Source organism: Dendrobates tinctorius, unplaced genomic scaffold, assembly GCF_039654945.1.
Source record: "Dendrobates tinctorius isolate UK_male_01 unplaced genomic scaffold, ASM3965494v1 ptg000241l, whole genome shotgun sequence".
Classification (NCBI taxonomy): domain Eukaryota; kingdom Metazoa; phylum Chordata; class Amphibia; order Anura; family Dendrobatidae; genus Dendrobates; species Dendrobates tinctorius.
The window spans coordinates 10,092,811-10,112,665 of record NW_027361908.1 but is presented as its reverse complement, the minus strand read 5'-3'; the positions used below and the strand labels follow the sequence as shown (position 1 = coordinate 10,112,665).

Sequence of the window (19,855 nt, the reverse complement as noted above, 5' to 3'; positions counted from 1 at the left end):
TGAAAAATGGACAGCACATGGATGGCATTCGAGTGCTGTCCGATTTTTTTCACAGGTCCATAGACTAGCATTGGTGAGATTGATCCAAGACTTGGATCACAATCAGACATGTCTCTGTGACACTGCTTGGACTACTCATCTGCCAAGGTACACAGAAATGCGAACAAGCTCATGTCAGATTCTGTCTGGGAGTATATACTGCGTACTTGCAGTCTCGTGACCACCATTCCCAACGCGGACACCGGAAAATCCTCACAACACGCATTGCATGCTCTGGGAAGATTTACAAGTCTCCAGTCACATAGATTGATGTACCAATTAGAAGTGTATCAATAAGTGCACATATGATCAATGAGCCAATATATACAATATATATATATGTCACAATCCATTTATGGATTTGTGGCAGCTTTGGTTCCACTCACATTAAATCTTTTTTTCCTTTCAGGCCAGAGGGGGTTAAATGCAGTTTTTACCCTGCTGGTGAGATGGTGTTACTGCAGTTCTGCTGGGTCAGCTGATGTTGCTGATGTCCACTCCCACATCCTTTAAAAGGTCGCCTGATGCATCAGCTGACTGTTGGTGATACAGTTCCTCTTTGGAGACAAACCTTTACAGGAGCAGCTCTCTGGTGTCAGCCAAGTCTGGTATTTGGAGTCCTGTTGCTGTGTTATCTGTGGTGTGGAGTTAAGCAGCGGTGTGCACAAGCTAAGTGTTGTATTTTTCTTACCTTGCCCCTTTGGTGTCTGTCACTTCCCCCTGTGTGTGTTTTATCTGCAGAGGTGAGGCTAGTGATCCTTGCCAGCCAGTGCACTAGCCAGGGCAGATCTAGGTGACAAATAGGGACAAGGTATCCTGATGTTGACAGGGGGAAGGACCTGCATAGGGTGTTAGGTGAGACAAGCTCAGGGTGGAGCTCAGGAGGTGAGCATCCCTGATTCCCTATTGTCAGGGCCTTCCACTCCCCTATTCCATCGGTGTTGTGTTATTGTGCTGTTTGGTGACCGACCAACTGTTGGGTCGAGTCACACTGGTTAGTCACTCCGAGACAATATATATACATATATTTATAAAATTAGCTTTCATTGAATGTTTCTTATATTATCTTTAAGTAATAGAAATGCTACACTATAAATATGTTGGATCCTTGTCTTTGCAGCAGGCTCAGAAGCTGAGAATTATTGATGGCAGATGATGGTTATGTTATTCAGCCAGCATCTGCCTTTAATAGCAGTAGAGCTGAGTTCTGCCGAATGCTTTGAACTCTTTAAATGCCGCTGTCAATGTCTGACAGCATCATTTACAACGCAATGCCCACGGGGGCCCTGTTCCAAGTGCCCATTGGCTCCCACTGCAGCTATGTGATTGTGGAGTGCCGAGGGGTTGCCATGGCAAATGGGGGAGTGCTGCAGATACCATGATGGTACTCCTATGAAGAATAACCTATGGTGGTATTGCAATATATAGTATATGTGATTGGCTGATCGGAGATTCAAGTCCTCTAAGGGGACAAACAAATCAAGTAAAGCGGAAACAGTTTTAAAAAATATAATAGAATACACATTTCTCCTTTTTTTTCTCTCTCAGTGCATTGTGAACTTTGAGCTCTTAGATATAAATCTTTTAAGTATCTGTCCTCATTGCAGAGATGCAGATTGACATTACCGCTTAACATTATGTAAAGTATATGCGTGAGAGGCTTTCTGCTCAGCTAGCTACTCACTTACCTTTGTGCCTGTAATTATATGTTATTTTAATCGTGCTTTAATCATGTCTCAATAAAGAACATATTTTTTTCAAACTTTACTGAGCCCCACACATTCTTTGTTTAGTTTTTTTTATTATTTATTGTGCATATGGAATTTTATTTATGCTTATAAGATAAAGATGTACTGTAGGTTTAGGTTAATTTCCTTTAGAAGAAAGAAAATTGTTTCTCTAATATCCACTTTAGGGTGTGTACACACAATGTTGATTTTAGCCAGGTCCACTCCAAAACCCACCTAAAATAAATGCCCAGTAAATGCTCAAAAAAATGGGCATATGTATTTGTATGTAAAAATTACTTGCTGTTCATATGTTCTATGTTCAGTATTTTGAGCGACTTTTCTCCGCTTTATGTTTCCAATGATACCGAAAGGTTGAAATAAGTGTCCTCACTAGGGATGAGTAGACCCATGGAAGTTTAGGTTCTAAACTTTATTCAAGAGCCCAAACCCCATTAAAAAAAATGGGGACCTGAACTTTTGAACTGGAAAATCTCTCTCTCTACAACGGACTTCCCCCAGAACCCTTGGGAGAAGTCTGTGTTTGGTGTTTAGCACAGGACACTAACTGTCCTGTACAAACTCCGAACTTTTAAGTTCATGTTCGCTCAACTCTAGTCCTGACCAGTCTTCATGCACCTTCTGCTCTTAAGATACTCTGTATTTTACAATAGAAGTCAAAACAAAGGTCCAAATATGCTGGAGGACATCGGGCATCTTTCTGAGTAATTTGCCTGCATTTTTGTTTGAGTAAATTCTGCCAGTTTCTTTATTGTTGAAGGGAGTTCGAAAAAGCATTCACAAAAACCACAGGAAAAAAAGATGCCACCAACACCATGGAAAAGCACTCAAAAAACCATTTAGTCAGTCAAAAAGATTGAAAAATCACTCTGGAACTACAAAAAAAAGGTTATCAAAGACACTCATTTCAGGAAAAAAATTGCTGCATTTCCATAAAAAAGAAACATTTCAATAACACTAATAGAATACAAACACATGGGCCATGCACACAGTGAACAAATCTGTAGGACAGTGTTCACACCACGAAAAGACTGAAACACAGGAAAACACAGTAAAACAAATGTATAAAAATACTCTGCTGTAAAAAAGTAACTGTAAACAGCAAGTGCTGGTAAAAAGATAACAAAACAGGGTATTTGGTTGATTTCGTTTTTTGCAAAAAATGTATACTAAGCCGCTCTACCAAACGTCAAGGTATACCCCATATCAGAGCAGTCGCTAAATGATGTATGTAAAAACCTGATCATGTGTATAGTACCTATATGAGCAGGATTCAGACAGGCAATGTCCGATGTGGACACGGTATGGAAGATGGCTTTTATGTGCATGGCCCACAAGGGAGGGGTGGAAACCTCCCTAATCTTGCAAAAACAAGAAACCAATTGAATGCAAACACATGGGCCATGCACACAGTGAACAAGTCTGTAGGACAGTGTTCACACCATCAAAAGACTGAAACACAGAAAAACACAATAAAACAAACTTATAAAAATACTCTGCTGTAAAAAAGTAACAGTAAACAGCAAGTGCTAGTAAAAAGATAACAAAACAGGGTATTTGGTTGATACATTGTATGCAAAAAATGTATGCTAAGCTGCTCTACCAAATGTCAACGTAACCCCATATTTTACCCCATAGGTTTTTAAATACATCAGTTAGGGACTGCTCTGATATGGGGTTACCTTGACGTTTAGTAGAGCGGCTTCGTGTACATTTTTTGCAAAAAATGTATCAACCAAATACCCTGTTTTGTTATCTTTTTACTAGCACTTGCTGTTTACTGATACTTTTTTACAGCAGATTATTTTTACATGTTTTTTTACTGTGTTTTTCTGTGTTTCAATAACACTAATAGTAATGTTTTTGTTTATAAACCCGATCCGACTAAAGTCGCTCAACTCTAATAACAACAATATATTACGCAATACTTTGCAATTAAGTAATTATAATATTCACTTCTCCTCCTGTGATTGGGTCCCCCAGGACTCAAACTCATGTCTCCCTGTTCTCAAGTAGCACAGTCCAAAGCTAACTTCCACTATTTAATATTATTTTTTGCTATGCTGCTGTTTATGGGTTAATTTATAATCGTAATTCAGAAAGCATGTTAGGGATCTAGCACATGATTTAAAATATTCCATCTTTATTTCTTAGTTTGAAAAAAGGATTTATGAAATAGCTTAGTGTTGGCTCAAATATTTTGAGTTTTGTAGCTCCAAGTCATAGCTGTATTTGGCTAAGCACAAAAAATATAAAAATTCAATACTGAAAAATAGAAATCAGTGGATCAGGCAAAATGTGAATTCACTTGTTTGTGCACATTTTCCCGGTAAATTTGATTTAAAAAGACATTAGTCTCTGTGAATTTAATGTAAAAATAAAAAAAAACACATACATTCACCTTACCACTCACTTCTCTGTCCTATCCGCTCCTCACTGTCACCCATCTGGTCCTATGTGTGTCTTTACATAAGTATAAAGATTTTTTTTTACATTTTTTTAACATTATGATGGTCCATAAAGATGGTGACCAGTGGCAGCAGAATTTTGTAAAATTTGAGTAAAATTTAGTTCTTCACTATTGACAAATCATAATCACAGATACAAGATGTGATTACTTAATTGTTGGTAACTCTGACTCAAACTTGCCATAGTTGAGAACTCACATTGTATATTGCCATTAGGCCAGGTTCACACGCTCAGTATTTGGTCAGTATTTTACATTAGTCTCAGTAAGCCAATATCAGGAGTGGAACAATCAGAGTAAAAGTATAATTAAAACACGTGACCATTTGTGCATTTTTTTGTCCACTCCTGCTTTTGGCTTACAAATACTGAAAAATTCTTTACAAATATTGAATGTGTGAACTAGAGATGAGCGAACCTTTCAATGTACCGTCTGGATCGGCAAATGTCCTGATGTTCGCCGAATGGTTTAATGAACATACCAGAACCCCATTTAATTCAATGGGAGGCAAAACTAAACGCATAAACAGCACCTTAAGGGGGGCAAAAAAGCTGCCAAAACAACAAAATTGTGGGTCAGACATCAGCAAAACTGACATCAGTTGACCAAACAATTGTGCTATAAATAAATAATTAAAAAAAATTGACTTGGGTTCCCCTGTAATTTTGATAACCTGTAAGGCAACACTAACAGCTGTGGGCTGCACCCCTCAGCTGTCAGCATTAGCAAGGCTAGTTATCAAAAATAGAGGGGTCCCCACACAGTTTTTTTTATATATTGAAATAAATAATTTTTAAAAAAATGGCTTGGCCCCCCATTTTTGACAAACAGCCACGCTAAAGCTGATAGCTGAGGGTTTCAGCCCATAGCTGTCAGTTTTGCCTGTCTGGCATCAAAAATAAAGGTGACCTCTCCCCTCATTTTTTAATATTTTATTTATTTATAGCGCAGGCGGCGGCTGATGAATACTCTCATCAGCCACTCCCTGCTCTAGCTACTAACAACTCTCAACATTGTCCCCTGCTAGCGCTGATTGCAGTGCGAGCAGGAGACAGTGATGTGAGTGGTCTTCATCAGAACCTGGCGCCAGGGAACAGTTCGAACACTACCGCTGATTTCCAGGCACTGGTACATGTCACACTGATGATACAGGGATGTCATTCGTGTGTTATCAGTGTGCATATGTGCGGGGCTTTTTGCAGTCCGTGCTGCTACTGGAAACACTGACATCTGAAAGAGCCCTTAGTGAAGCTCCAGAATCTAAACACGAATCTGAGTGTGCAACATTCGTGCTGAATTTATGATTGGTGAACCTTTTCAAAACAAGTTTATTCTGCTCTAGTGTGAACTTGATCTCATGATGACAATAAAATTAGGTGACCAACCTGTATGCATTTCATTCTCTATTTCTCTTTTCTGTCGCATCTCACTCCAGTGCTTACCTGGAGTAATAATCCTGTTGGAATTTTCAGTTTAGTGCATTTTAGACTAACTTGCTACTTTTTAATAGATTTACAGTGTTTGGTGTTAAACTCACAAAAATTATTTCCCACCAAATTCATCAACCGTTTGCACCATTTTGAAGAAACAAGGCAAAAAAAGTCAGCAAATACATAAAGACAAAAAAAAATTGCAGATGATGAATTGGGCCCCTTGTCTTTTTCTAGCTATCAAAAATGTCATCAGGGTGTCTTTTTAAATTAGCTATTGATTTCTATTGTAAAGCATTGCGTGTCTTCATAAATATTACTTATTTTAAATGCTTGGCATGTTTGTAAGTCAGAAGAACTGAAAAGAGCCTGAATATATGAACACAAACTTGTTGTTAGGCGCTGGGAATCTCCCGCTGAAAAAGGATAGATCCCAGGCTTTGCACTGTGGTCCCCCACCTGGTTCCAGCCGCTCAGATTGCTTCTCAACACAGACATTGGTCCCAGCATCTTGCTGAGGCTCATGCTACAAGCTTGGCTGCTGCTGTCTCCTCAGCTAAGTCTGTGGGAGCACGTGATATGCAGGTGCAGTCCTGCACTCTGGAGACTAAGTCCAGAGATCACCTTAATGAGCATGTCCGTGATGTGGAGTCTTCTCATTGGTGGTCGGTAGAGTTGAGCGACTTTAGTCGGATCGGGTTTCATGAAACAAAATTTGTTTCAGATGAAACTGGTCCGACTAGGGCAAAAAAAGTCAGAATTTCGTCCGAAACCCGACCCCAATGCAAGTCAATGGGGAATAAAAGTCGGCATTGAGTGGATGATTGCACTTGATGTGGTCATGCTCTAAATGTATTTAGGAGGCCGTAATGGCACAGCATTTATTAAAAATATATAGAGTAGGACCCCCCATATGAGATTGCCTTGGCGCGGCGGGGTGGCTCAATTGAATTGATCAATTTTTTTGCTAAATATCTCATTTTTGAATACAGCTAGACATTATGTGCATATGCACTCCAATTTATGCGTTCTAACCTTAAGCAGTGCTGGCTTCCCCCCCTATTTTCTTGTTGTTGGTTTGTGGCTCACCACCACTGTTGCCGTGCACGCTTGGTTATGTCCGCCATAATTTTTCTGTGTTCATTGTGATGGATTAGGCTGCTGTGCACACACACGGCAGCCCCGCCCTGCCCCAAGCTTTATTTAATTGTGCACCTGTGTCTGGACCAACATCGCCCTTCATCTATGTTTGCTGGTCAGGCAATGTGTGGAGGCCATTCCTGATATGTCTATGTTCAGACCTGGTTGGCCTTCATCTGCACTTGCTCCATCTGGCTTCATGGGAGCGATCCAGTAATGTTCAGGTACAGATTGCACTTGATGTGGTCATGCTCTAAATGTATTTAGGAGGCCGTAATGGCACAGCATTTATTAAAAATATATAGAGTAGGACCCCCCATATGAGATTGCCTTGGCGCGGCGGGGTGGCTCAATTGAATTGATCAATTTTTTTGCTAAATATCTCATTTTTGAATACAGCTAGACATTATGTGCATATGCACTCCAATTTATGCGTTCTAACCTTAAGCAGTGCTGGCTTCCCCCCCTATTTTCTTGTTGTTGGTTTGTGGCTCACCACCACTGTTGCCGTGCACGCTTGGTTATGTCCGCCATAATTTTTCTGTGTTCATTGTGATGGATTAGGCTGCTGTGCACACACACGGCAGCCCCGCCCTGCCCCAAGCTTTATTTAATTGTGCACCTGTGTCTGGACCAACATCGCCCTTCATCTATGTTTGCTGGTCAGGCAATGTGTGGAGGCCATTCCTGATATGTCTATGTTCAGACCTGGTTGGCCTTCATCTGCACTTGCTCCATCTGGCTTCATGGGAGCGATCCAGTAATGTTCAGGTACAGATTGCACTTGATGTGGTCATGCTCTAAATGTATTTAGGAGGCCGTAATGGCACAGCATTTATTAAAAATATATAGAGTAGGACCCCCCATATGAGATTGCCTTGGCGCGGCGGGGTGGCTCAATTGAATTGATCAATTTTTTTGCTAAATATCTCATTTTTGAATACAGCTAGACATTATGTGTATATGCACTCCAATTTATGCGTTCTAACCTTAAGCAGTGCTGGCTTCCCCCCCTATTTTCTTTTTTTGCCCTAGTCGGACCAGTTTCATCTGAAACAAATTTTGTTTCATGAAACCCGATCCGACTAAAGTCGCTCAACTCGGACGTCACCTGCTCTGGTGATGTGGCAGCTCCGGATTGGCCCACGGGTGATGTCACGAGTGGCTGGGCATGAGTGTTTGGGGTAGAGCCTAGTGTATAAAAGGCTCTCACAGGTGCACGCCAGTGCGCTAGAATCATGTATGTTATGGTGTGTGAGTGTGGATACTCTACCATTCTGTCTGCAGGTTATGCGAGTCTGTCTAAGCTCTGGGACTGTACTCATAGGCAGGCAGTTAGCGTCAGTAGGGGCAGTTAGTCTCTTGGCTTAGCACCAGTTTCCTTCATGTGTGCAGTTAGCACAGTTGAGTTACTGGGTAAGTCCAACCCCTAGCCTACAGGGTATTATATCTAGCGTCATATAAGTTTTGCGTGCTTTATCCCTGTGATGTTTAACAGGGTATTGCTCTTAGTGCATATTTCTTCAGTACCACTCTGTGAAGTAACGGAGCTTAGTAACAGTGTTCTGCTCACACTGTGTAGTGTTAACACAGTGTGTTCAAGCAATCACTCGCTGTTTATTTTCCGTCATTGTTAACAGCAGCAGTTAAACATCTCTGCACAATGGTCCCTGGGTTGCGATTGCACTTTATAATTTAATTTAATTTAGTGCAATCTGCCAACGCTAACAGTATACTAGCGCCAGGGTCTGGCTAGAAATGACGAACAAGCAGCGACTCCAGCAATTTATCCAAAAGTTGGAGAGCAGGTTGTCCTCTCTTGAGAGGAAGGATTCCACTGTCGATTTTGCTGCCATGGCAGCTCAGGCAGTTAGCAAAGCAGCCTCAGGCAGAGAATTGGAGTGGGCTACACCATTGTGGGAGCAAGATGACCCACTGATTCGCAATGCCTCTCATTTTTTGGGTGCTCTGAAAACGGTCTTTTTGGGGCCACAAGTAACCCATGATACTGCACTCCAATTCCTGGCATTAACTCAGGGTTCGTCTATGGTTTTGCCATCCAATTTTGTACTCTGTCTACTGAATTAGATTGGCTTGATAAGGTCCTGATACCTATCTTTTGGAGGGGTTTGGCAGATCATGTCAGAGATGCTTTGGCCACTAGGGAGATTCCCACTACTCTGGAGGAGTTGATAACCATGTCCACTTCCACAGATTTGTGGCACGCTGAGCGGGGATTGGAGCGAGCTCAGAGTAGATCTGGGATTCGGTTGGTGCTGAACTTCGCCAATCCCATGAATCCACCAACTGAGGCAGATGATCCTGCAGAGCCCAAGGATGTCTCTCGAGCGGAATCTACCACCCACTCTATACTTTGTTTTGTAAAAGAAGAGAAAAGATGCGGCACTCACCCGGATTTGCAGAGCAGTGTTTCTTTATTCAACCATTAAAGGTCACACAATAAAGGACGGGCAGATAACATGAGCCATGCGGGGAAAAAAGACGGACGACAGCCGTTTCACGTACATAGACGCTTCAACACCTGGACCTGTTGAAGCGTCTGTGTACGCGAAACGGCTGTCATCTGTTTTTTTTCCCAGCATGCCTCATGTTATCTGCCCGTCCTTTATTGTGTGACCTTTAATGGTTGAATAAAGAAACACTGCACTGCAAATCTGGGTGAGTCCTTATTCAATGTGCTTTTTGCTTTTCACACCTGAAAGAAACCTGAAGTAGAAAGGATGAAATGTGTTGGGGCCAGGGGTAGTTCTTCACACTATTACAAGGGGTAAGCTGTGATTGTGATTACTGTCTATGAAGTGTGGATGTTTGCATCGGTTCCCTGTCTTTGATACCGGCACAGGAGTTGAGCCTACATCTTTCCTGGCAGATGATGACAGTTATTCAACCATCACCTGGCTTTAACAGTCATGAGTGGAGCCAAGCTCAGCCCACAGTTATTAACCTGTTAAGTGCCATTGTCAATCTCTCACAGAAGTATTTACAACACATGGCTCTAAGAGGCGCCATTATAAGTTCTAATTGGCACCCATTATCATGTCAGAATTGGTCAGGGTGTTTCTCCGTTGAAGCCCAGCTTGTGGCTGGGCTTCATAGGAGAATGTTTATTGCTGCATACAGCAATATTATGGAATTGTTATGTATAGTAGAGGTGATCAGACTATTGAAGGTTGAAATTCCCTAATGAGTCTAATAAATACAGTAAAATTATAAAAAAAATGGTTTACAAGTGTTAAAAAAAACCAACTTTCCCTCACTGAAAATAAAGAAATACAAAAATAAAAAATGCACATTTGTGGTATCATCCCTAGCATTGAGCAAATTTGTTAGTGTCCCCTCTTATTCGGCAAGCTATAGCGCTAACCGAATAAGCTGCAGAGGGAACCTGGCTTCCTGGATCGAGCCGGCTGATCAGTTGATCGGGCGCTGCAGTTGCATGTGTGGCAACGGTGTCACAGTCACAGCACATGCATGGAGAGCCCAACACACAGGCTCTCCATGCATATGTTGTGACACAGCAGCGACAAATGCAGCTGCGGCGCCGATCAGCTGTTCACCCGGCGCGATCCAGGAAGCCGTGTTCCCTCTTCAGCTTATTGAGTAAGCGCTATAGCTTGCCAAATAAGAAGGAAGACGAACAAATTTGCTTGACTCTAATCATTGCATTACCATAAGTAGGACTTGTCGAAATATAAAATTGATTAACCCGATCGTAAATGCTATAAATAAAAAGCGACACAAAAAAATTAAATTTTTTTGACCTCCACAACCCTGCAAAAAATAAGAAGTGATCAAGACATTGTATCTACTCCAAATTGGTGTCTGTAAAACCATTAATTCATCCTACAAAAAACAACCCCAAACACAGATCCATCCAGTGAATGAAGAAAATGTCTTGGAAAATAGAGATATAAGGAAATTGTTTTTTTATGAATTTCCAATTTATTTCTCAACACTTTGATAAAAAAGAAACCATGCATGCTTGGTATCTCCATAATCATACTGACCTGTAAAATCATATTGCTAGGTTATCTTACCGCATAATGAACGCTGTAAACACAATACCCAAAAAAAACAATGGTGGAATTACATTTTTGTTTGCAATTTTGCCACACTTGGAATTTTTATTACCATTTTCCAGCACATCTCATGGTCATTTCATTCAAAAGTACAACTTGTCCCTCAAAAAACAAGGCCTTGTGTGGCTGGAAAGATAAAAAAGTAAATCGCTCAAGAAAGAAGGGGAGAAAAAATGAAAGTGCAAAAACAGAAAACCGACATATCGTGAAAGAGCTAATAGTCGTCAACTTTGAAAAAATTTTTGGAGCTCTCCTGAAGGTATAGTGTCACTATATACAGTCATATGTTAACCCCTTACCTACAATTGACGTAATATTCCGTCCATGTGACCATGGACCTAATTACCATGGATGGAATATTACATCATCGCGATCAGTGGCGCCCACGTGGTGAGCGCCGCTGATCGCGGCCGAGTGTCAGCTAATTATCATAGCTGACACCCGGCACAATGTGTCAGGGGCGGTCACGGACCGCCCCCAACACGTTAACCCCTTGCACACCGCGATCAAACACGATCGCGGTGTACCGGGGGTTAAAGGGAAGCATCGGCAGGGAGGGGGCGCCCTCCGTGCTTCCCTGAGCCCCCCACGGCAGCGCAATGTGCAGCGCTGCCGTGGGGGGCTCTTTCCCTACAGGCCCCCGGATCCAAGATGGCGACGGGAACCTCCGGGGGCCTGCAGGAAGCTGGCTTCCTCAGTGCCTGCAAAGCGCAGGCATGAGGAAGCCTGTGCAGTGCCTGTGACAGATCGCTGATCTGTCACAGTGATCTGTGATGTGACAGATCAGCGATCTGTCACAGGACAGTTATGTCCCCCCTGGGACATTGTAATAAAGTAAAAAAAAATTTAAAAAAGTGTAAAAATAATTTAAAAAAAAATCGCTAAATAAATTAAAAAAAAAAATATTCCCCAATAAATTCATTTTTTGGAAATAAAAAAAAACAAACAATAAAAGTACACATATTTGGTATCGCCGCGTCCGTAACGACCCACCCTATAAAACTGTCCCCATAGTTAACCCCTTAAGTGAACCCCTTAAAAAATAAAAATAAAAAACGAAGCAAAAAATAATGATTTATTATCCTACTGCTGAACAAAAAGTGCAATAACGCGCGATCAAAAAGACGCATATAAATATCCATGGTACCGCTGAAAACATCATCTTGTCCCGCAAAAAACGAGCCACCACACAGCATCATCAGCAAAAAAATAAAAAAGTTATAGCTCGCAGAATAAAGTGATGCAAAAATAATTATTTTTTATATAAAATTGATTTCATTGCATAAAAGCGCCAAAACATAAAAAAAGACCTAAATGAGGTATCTCTGTAACCGTACTGACCCGAAGAATAAAACCGCCTTATAAATTTTACCGCACCCGGAACGGCGTAAACGCACCACCCAAAAGAAATTCATGAAACGCTGGTTTTTGTTCATTCTGCGTCCCAAAAAATGAAATAAAAAGCGATCAAAAAATGTCACATGCCCGAACATGATGCCAATAAAAGCGTCAACTCGTCCCGCAAAAAATAAGACCTCGCATGACTCGGTGGGTCAAAATATGGAAAAATTATAGCTCTCAATATGTGGTGATGCAAAAACTATTTTTACAATAAAAAGCGTCTTTTAGCGTGCGACAGCCGCCAAACATAAAAACCGCCATAAATAGTAAATCAAACCCCCCGTTATCACCCCCTTAGTTAGGGAAAAATAATAAAATTAAAAAATGTATTTATTTCCATTTTCTCATTAGGGTTAGGGCTAGGGCTAGGGTTAGGGTTAGGGTTAGGGCTAGGGTTAGGGTTAGGGTTAGGGTTAGGGCTAGGGTTAGGGCTAGGGTTAGGGCTAGGGCTAGGGTTAGAATTGGGGGTTTCCACTATTTGCGCAAATCAGGTGCTCTCCAAACGCAACATGGCGTCTGATCTCAATTCCAGCCAATTCTGCGTTGAAAAAGTCAAATGGTGCTCCTTCCCTTCCAAGCTCTGCCATGCACCCAAACAGTGTTTTACCCCCTCATATGGGGTATCAGCCTACTCAGGACAATTTGCAAAACAACTTTTGGGGTCCTATTTCTCCTGTTGCCCTTAGGAAAATAAAAATTTTGGGGCAAAAATATCATTTTTGTGGAAAAAATGTTTTTTGTTATTTTCACGCCTGGGCGTTATAAACTTCTGTGAAGCACTTGGGGGTTAAAGTTCTCACCACACATCTAGATAAGTTCCTTGGGGGGTCTAGTTTCCAAAATGGTGTCATTTGTGGGGGGGTTCCACTGTTTTGGTACATCAGGGGCTTTCCAAACGCGACATGGTGTCCGATCTCAATTCCAGCCAAAAAAGTCAAATGGCGCTGCTTGCCTTCCGAGCTCTGCCATGTGCCCAAATAGTCATTTACACCCACATATGGGGTATCAGCGTACTCAGGACAAGTTGCACAATAACTTTTAGGGTCCTGTTACCCTTAGGAAAATAAAAATTGGGGGTGAAAAGATCATTTTGTGGAAAAAATATGATTTTTTAATTGTACGGCTTTATGTTATAAACTTCTGTGAAGCCCTTGTGGGTTCAAAGTTCTCACCACATATCTAGATAAGTTCCTTAGGGGGTCTAGTTTCAAAAATGGGGTCACTTGTGGGGGGTTTCCACTGTTTAGGTACATCAGGGGCTCTCCAAACGCGACATGGCGTCCGATCAGAATTCCAGCCAATTTTGCATTGAAAAAGTCAAACGGCGCTCCTTCCCTTCTGAGCTCTGCCATGCGCCGAAACAGTGGTTTCCCCCCACATATCAGGTATCAGCGTGCTCAGGACAAATTGCACAATAATTTTTGCAGTCCAATTTCTCCTGTTACACTTGGTAAAATATAAAAAATTGAACCTGAAGTAATTTTTTTGTGAAAAAAAGTTAAATGTTAATTTTTTTTAAATATTCAAAAAATTCCTGTGACGCACCTGAAGGGTTAATAAACTCCTTGAATGTGGTTTTAAGCACCTTAAGGGGTGCAGTTTTTAGAATGGTGTCACTTTTGGGTATTTTCTATCATATAGACCCCTCAAAGTGGCTTCAAATGTGATGTGGTCCATAAAAATAAAATGGTGTTGCAAAAATGAGAGATCGCTGGTCAACTTTTAAACCTTATATCTTACTAAGAAATAAAAATTTTGGTTCCAAAATTGTGCTGATGTAAAGTAAACATGTGACAAATGTTACTTATTAACTTTTTTGTGTGCCATATCTCTGTGATTTAAGGGCATAAAAATTCAAAGTTGGAAAATTGCGGAATTTTCAAAATTTTCGCCAAATTTCCGTTTTTCTCACAAATAAACGCAAGTTATATGAATGAAATTTTACCACTAACATGAAGTACAATATGTCATGAGAAAACAATGTCAGAATCACCGGGATCCATGGAAGCGTTTCAGAGTTATTACCTCATAAAGGGACAGTGGTCCGAATTGTAAAAATTGGCCCGGTAGTTAACATGCAAACCACCCTTGGTAGTGAAGGGGTTAAAGTTTGGGCACCCCTATTAATGTTAACCTTTTTTCTTTATAACAATTTGGGTTTTTGCAACAGCTATTTCAGTTTCATATATCTAATAACTGATGGACTCAGTTATATTTCTGGATTCAAATGAGGTTTATTGTACTAACAGAAAATATGCAATCTGCATTTAAACAAAATTTGACCGGTGCAAAAGTATGGGCACCTCAACATAAAAGTGACATTAATATTTCGTAGATCCTCCTTTTGCAAAAATAACAGCCTCTGGTCGCTTCCTGTAGCTATTAATGAGTTCCTGGATCCTGGATGAAGGTATTTGTGACCATTCCTGTTTACAAAACAATTCCAGTTCAGTTAAGTTTGATGGTTGCCGAGCATGGACAGCCTGCTTCAAATCATCCCACAGATGTTCAATGATATTCAGGTCTGGGGACTGGGATGGCCATTCCAGAACATTGTAATTGTTCCTCTGCATGAATGCCTGAGTAGATTTGGAGCGGTGTTTTGGATCATTGTCTTGCTGAAATATCCATCACCTGCGTAACTTCAACTTCGTCACTGATTCTTGCACATTATTGTCAAGAATCTGCTGATACTGAGTTGAATCCATGCGACCCTCAACTTTAACAAGATTCCCGTGCTGGCATTGGCCACACAGCCCCAAAGCATGATGGAACCTCCACCAAATTTTACTGTGGGTAGCAAGTGTTTTTTTGGAATGCTGTATTTTTTAGCCTCCATGCATAACGCCTTTTTGTATGACCATACAACTCAATCTTTGTTTCATCAGTCCACAGGACCTTCTTCCAAAATGTAACTGGCTTGTCCTAATGTGCTTTTGCATACCTCAGGTGACTCTGTTTATGGTGTGCTTGCAGAAACGGCTTCTTTCGCATCACTCTCCCATACAGCTTCTCCTTGTGCAAAGTGCGCTGTATTGTTGACTGATGCACAGTGACACCATCTGCAGCAAGATGATGCTGCAGGTCTTTGGAGGTGGTCTGTGGATTGTCCTTGACTGTTCTCACCATTCTTCTTCTCTGCCTTTCTGATATTTTTCTTGGCCTGCCGCTTCTGGGCTTAACAAGAACTGTACCTGTGTTCTTCCATTTCCTTACTATGTTCCTCACAGTGGAAACTGACAGGTTAAATCTCTGAGACAACTTTTTGTATCCTTCCCCTGAAAAGCTATGTTGAATAATCTTTGTTTTCAGATCATTTGAGAGTTGTTTTGAGGAGCCCATGATGCCACTCTTCATAGGAGAATCAAATAGGAGAACTACTTGCAAGTGGCCACTTTAAATACCTTTTCTCATGATTTGATACACCTGGCTATGAAGTTCAAAGCTCAATGAGGTTAGAAAACCAATTTAGTGCTTCAGGAAGTCAGTAAAAAGTAGTTAGGAGTGTTCAAATCAAGAAAATGATAAGGGTGCCCATACTTTTGCACCAGTCAAATTTTGTTTAAATGCAGATTGCACATTTTCTGTTAGTACAATAAACCTCATTTGAATCCAGAAATATAACTGAGTCCATCAGTTATTAGATATATGAAACTGAAATAGCTGTTGCAAAAGCCAAAATTGTTATAAAGAAAAAAGGATAACATTAATAGGGGTGCCCAAACTTTAACATATGACTGTACTTAGTATGCTTATATGATTTCCACCTAATCTATTGCATTATTCATTTTATTACCTTGATGTTGGTATGCCATAATCTGGATCATTTTTTATGCGGAATTTTAATGTGTATTAATAAACATTGCTAATATATTAATATAATATTTTAATATATGATCCATGTGCATTTTGTATTTAAATAGTGATATATTTCTGTGTCTTCTAACTATGAACCTAAAGTGATTGGATTTATAATGTGCTTTTTGCTGCCTGACAGATATATTTCATAGATGAGGGCTTGGCAATCTGAATATTAAAGCATTTCCAAATGCCCTTAGCCTTTTTTATTGGCTAAAACTCAAGTAGAGCTTTGTACAAAAATTGGCCACGAAATCCTCATATGCATTGTGTCTGCCTTGGGCTTGGAAAAAAAAGAAAACTTGGATTTATGTCTGAAAGTATTCCATGAAATATAAGATTGACATCAATTAGCACTTTATTATTGTTTCAAATTAGCTCGCGTAGGTACCTATAATGGCATATGACAAGTGTCCTGTAATTCAGTAATGTGCTATAAACCATGCAGGTGCTGAATCTTGCACCCTATGCATTTTATATAGTGGCAAGTCATTTGAAAGCTGCAAAATGTATATTTTTTTTATCTTTAAAAATGTTAATTTGAAAAAAAAATATCCTCTCACTTTGTTTATTCTTTGTTACTTGTAAAATGCAAAAATATAAATTGAGATAACATGGTTAGATAGATTTTCCTAAAGGATATTGTTAGCAAACACATATAAAACCTATATAGCAATAATAATAATTTACATGCTAAGACTCCATAGAAGATACATTTAATTTATTCTATGAAGAAAGTTTGAGATCTTGGGAAAAGATGCAATTCTAAATTATTACCTACCTTATCTCAAACCAAAATCTATCTTTACTCTGTAGTTGGCAAACACGTTGACATACAGCTGGGTTTTTAGCAAAAACATCCAGCTGTTAAAATTAAGCCACTAATCTACAATGGATGGTTTGCATTTTTAGTGTAAAACTGTTAACAAAAACCCCACGAGGCTGAGATTCGCCTGTTTTGCTTCTTGGTGAAGTGAAACGGACTTGAAAGAAAACTAAAAACTGTGTCAGTCTCTCTCTGTGCCAGCTGACCCCATGGGAAGAAATAGACAGATTTCCGGCTCCAGAGGGTCTTTTTTGAGATTTTTTTTTATTTCTAAAAACCTCCAGGCATACTTGCTCAACCATGTAGAAATAACAATTCCACCTACATAAAGGAGTCTGCACAAAGAACAGTTTTTCAATTTATCCTAGTCTATATGAACACTCTACTGTCTGATTATCTGGTTCACACTGAAAATGTCGACATTTTAGCAGAGAATGTAACAAAACACCGTAAGAGCAGATGAATACAAGTATCATAAATATATTATAACAAATCAACAAAGCAGACCTAACCATTAAAAATATCTATTTTCCAATTTTTTAATGCAAATTTCCAATACTCATAGTAAGGATATGAATGTATTATTCCCATTGTGATATAATATGTTTAAGCAGTGAAAATTACGGCCGTACATGTGAAACGTGTCTATAGGGTTACATTAGATGAAGGAGGCAAAAAGAAAGCCCTTGCCATTATATATCAATATACTATGAAAACAATATAGAATACCATCATAGACTACGCTATTCAGTGCAAAAAATACATAACTCTAAGGGTACATTAAAGGTGATTTTCAGGTTTAACTTTTTTTTTATTTCACAAGTATCTATATGTAAAAAATAAGATAGACCTTATTTAAACCCTTGTCGCTCAAGCGCTACCTCCCTGCTGCTGCTTGCAGCCATTGCTAGTAGACAGCACGTGACCGGTCCAACCAATAATGAGGCACAGCAGTCATACAGATGTAGATGGCACAAAGCCATTGAGCTTTGTGGTTGGTGTGAATTGTTGGTCAGCCTTGTGGTTGCTCCTACATTGGGTGGGAAGACAATGATGGTATGGCAGGAGGTAACAAGAACCCTAAGGCCGGGGTCACACTAGCGATATGCTAATGACCCTCGGCTCATGCTCTGCTGTGAGCAGGAGTCGAGTGTAATGCGACTGTGCTCTGAGCATCTCGCACAGAGAGGATCGGAGCACAGTTGCGGAGGAGGCAGAGAAACTAATTTCTCCATCTCCTCCATTGCCAGGGTTAGGCGTATATCGCACAGCACTCGGATGATATCCAAATGTTGTGCGTTGTCTCACTCGCACCCATAGGCTTATATGGATGCGAGTGAGCCGAGACTCGGCCGGGTGTCAGTGACAATCACAGCATGCAGCAATTTCATTAGCACGTAGAATGCGGCCGAGGAAAAAACCACTGATGGGGCTGCCCCATAGATGAATACTGGTCCTAGTGCTATGCGATGTTTTTTCACATAGCACTCGTCCGTATTCATCACTAGTGTGACCCCGGCTTAAGAAAGAGAGACAGAGAGAGCGTTTGGTATATTTATCTCAAAATATGGTATCTGCATCTATGGTTCGATTTCTTTGCCTGTGTGGATTGGATCGGTTGTTAATGACATCTGGTGCTAATTTCATGTCAATAGCGCCTTTAGAAATATATTACTTAGAAAATTGACGTTGTGTTCATTACTTATTTCACCCGCTGTGTAGGGCACAGATGGGGCAACCAGGCAAAATTAGCGAAAAGAGGTAATCAATAGTGCATGACCGTGATCTCAGCAGGCTAACATAAGCTATACACTGACATAAGAAACAGTAAATGTGCAATTAGCAACAAGGATGCTAAAAACTATTGTCTTTGTCTGGGGATGTAGGGTTAGAGGTGACAAACATGAAGAAACATGTGTCGACTTACCCTAGTAATTAGCTAATCTTTCAGCAAGACATTGGCACAAAATGTCTAATATATAATATGTCCAAATAACAGCAGTTATAAAATATCTAATGCTAAATAAGCAAACAGGAATCAATCACCCAATAATCCCTCAGTAAAAGAATGCATAATAACTTCTCATTCTGACCTGTTTCCCCTCACAATATAAAGGTTCATCAGGGTAATATTGTAGAGAAACAAGGCAAGGAGGACGTTCACAGTGGTCCCCTGGCGAACGACTAGATTGTGAGAGGAAACATATGTCAGCATATAATTAACCGGTGCTGCTACCTTGCTGAGATTGGGGTCATGCATCTATTGAATCCCTCTTTTTCATAATTTTGCCACGTTGCCCTATCTGTGACTAATATATCTAGATATATATATATTACATTTTTGGTAAAATTTAAGGTTTCATTGAATTTATAATAAAAGTAGACTTCAGTAAGTACAGAATTTCAAACAAACATTTGTGTAAGAGTGCTGTACTATTGTGTTCCTACCTCTGAAGGCACCAATTGCACTAGGCTGTATATTATAATGTGAATAGTGTCATGCGGTTTTAGATATATTCTGCAATATATAATGTATAGAATGTGATAAGCACTATTAGTATAATAGGCACAGTGTACAACACGACTATAGTGAGTGTAAAAATATAAGGCCAGGTTCATACTGCGTTAATGCAGTCCGTTCAATGCATAGCGTTGATGGACTGCGTTAACGCTATAGCATAACACGATCGCGTTATGCTACACCGCTAGCGCAGATGCTTCATCTACACTAGCAGTGACGGACCCTCGGACGCTGCAGACCGCGTCCGAGGGTCCATTACAGAATGACAGCACATCGCTAGCGTATGCCGATTATGGCATGCGTTAGCGATGCGCTCAATAATGGG

General features: G+C 40.3%; 1 protein-coding gene across 1 annotated transcript in view; it reads right to left on the bottom strand.

Moving 5' to 3' along the window:
• The window catches only part of LOC141060642 (dynein axonemal heavy chain 3-like), a 2,648,786-nt gene that overhangs the window by 323,156 nt on the left and 2,305,775 nt on the right, over positions 1-19,855 (bottom strand). The gene's annotated exons all lie outside the window — the stretch shown is intronic.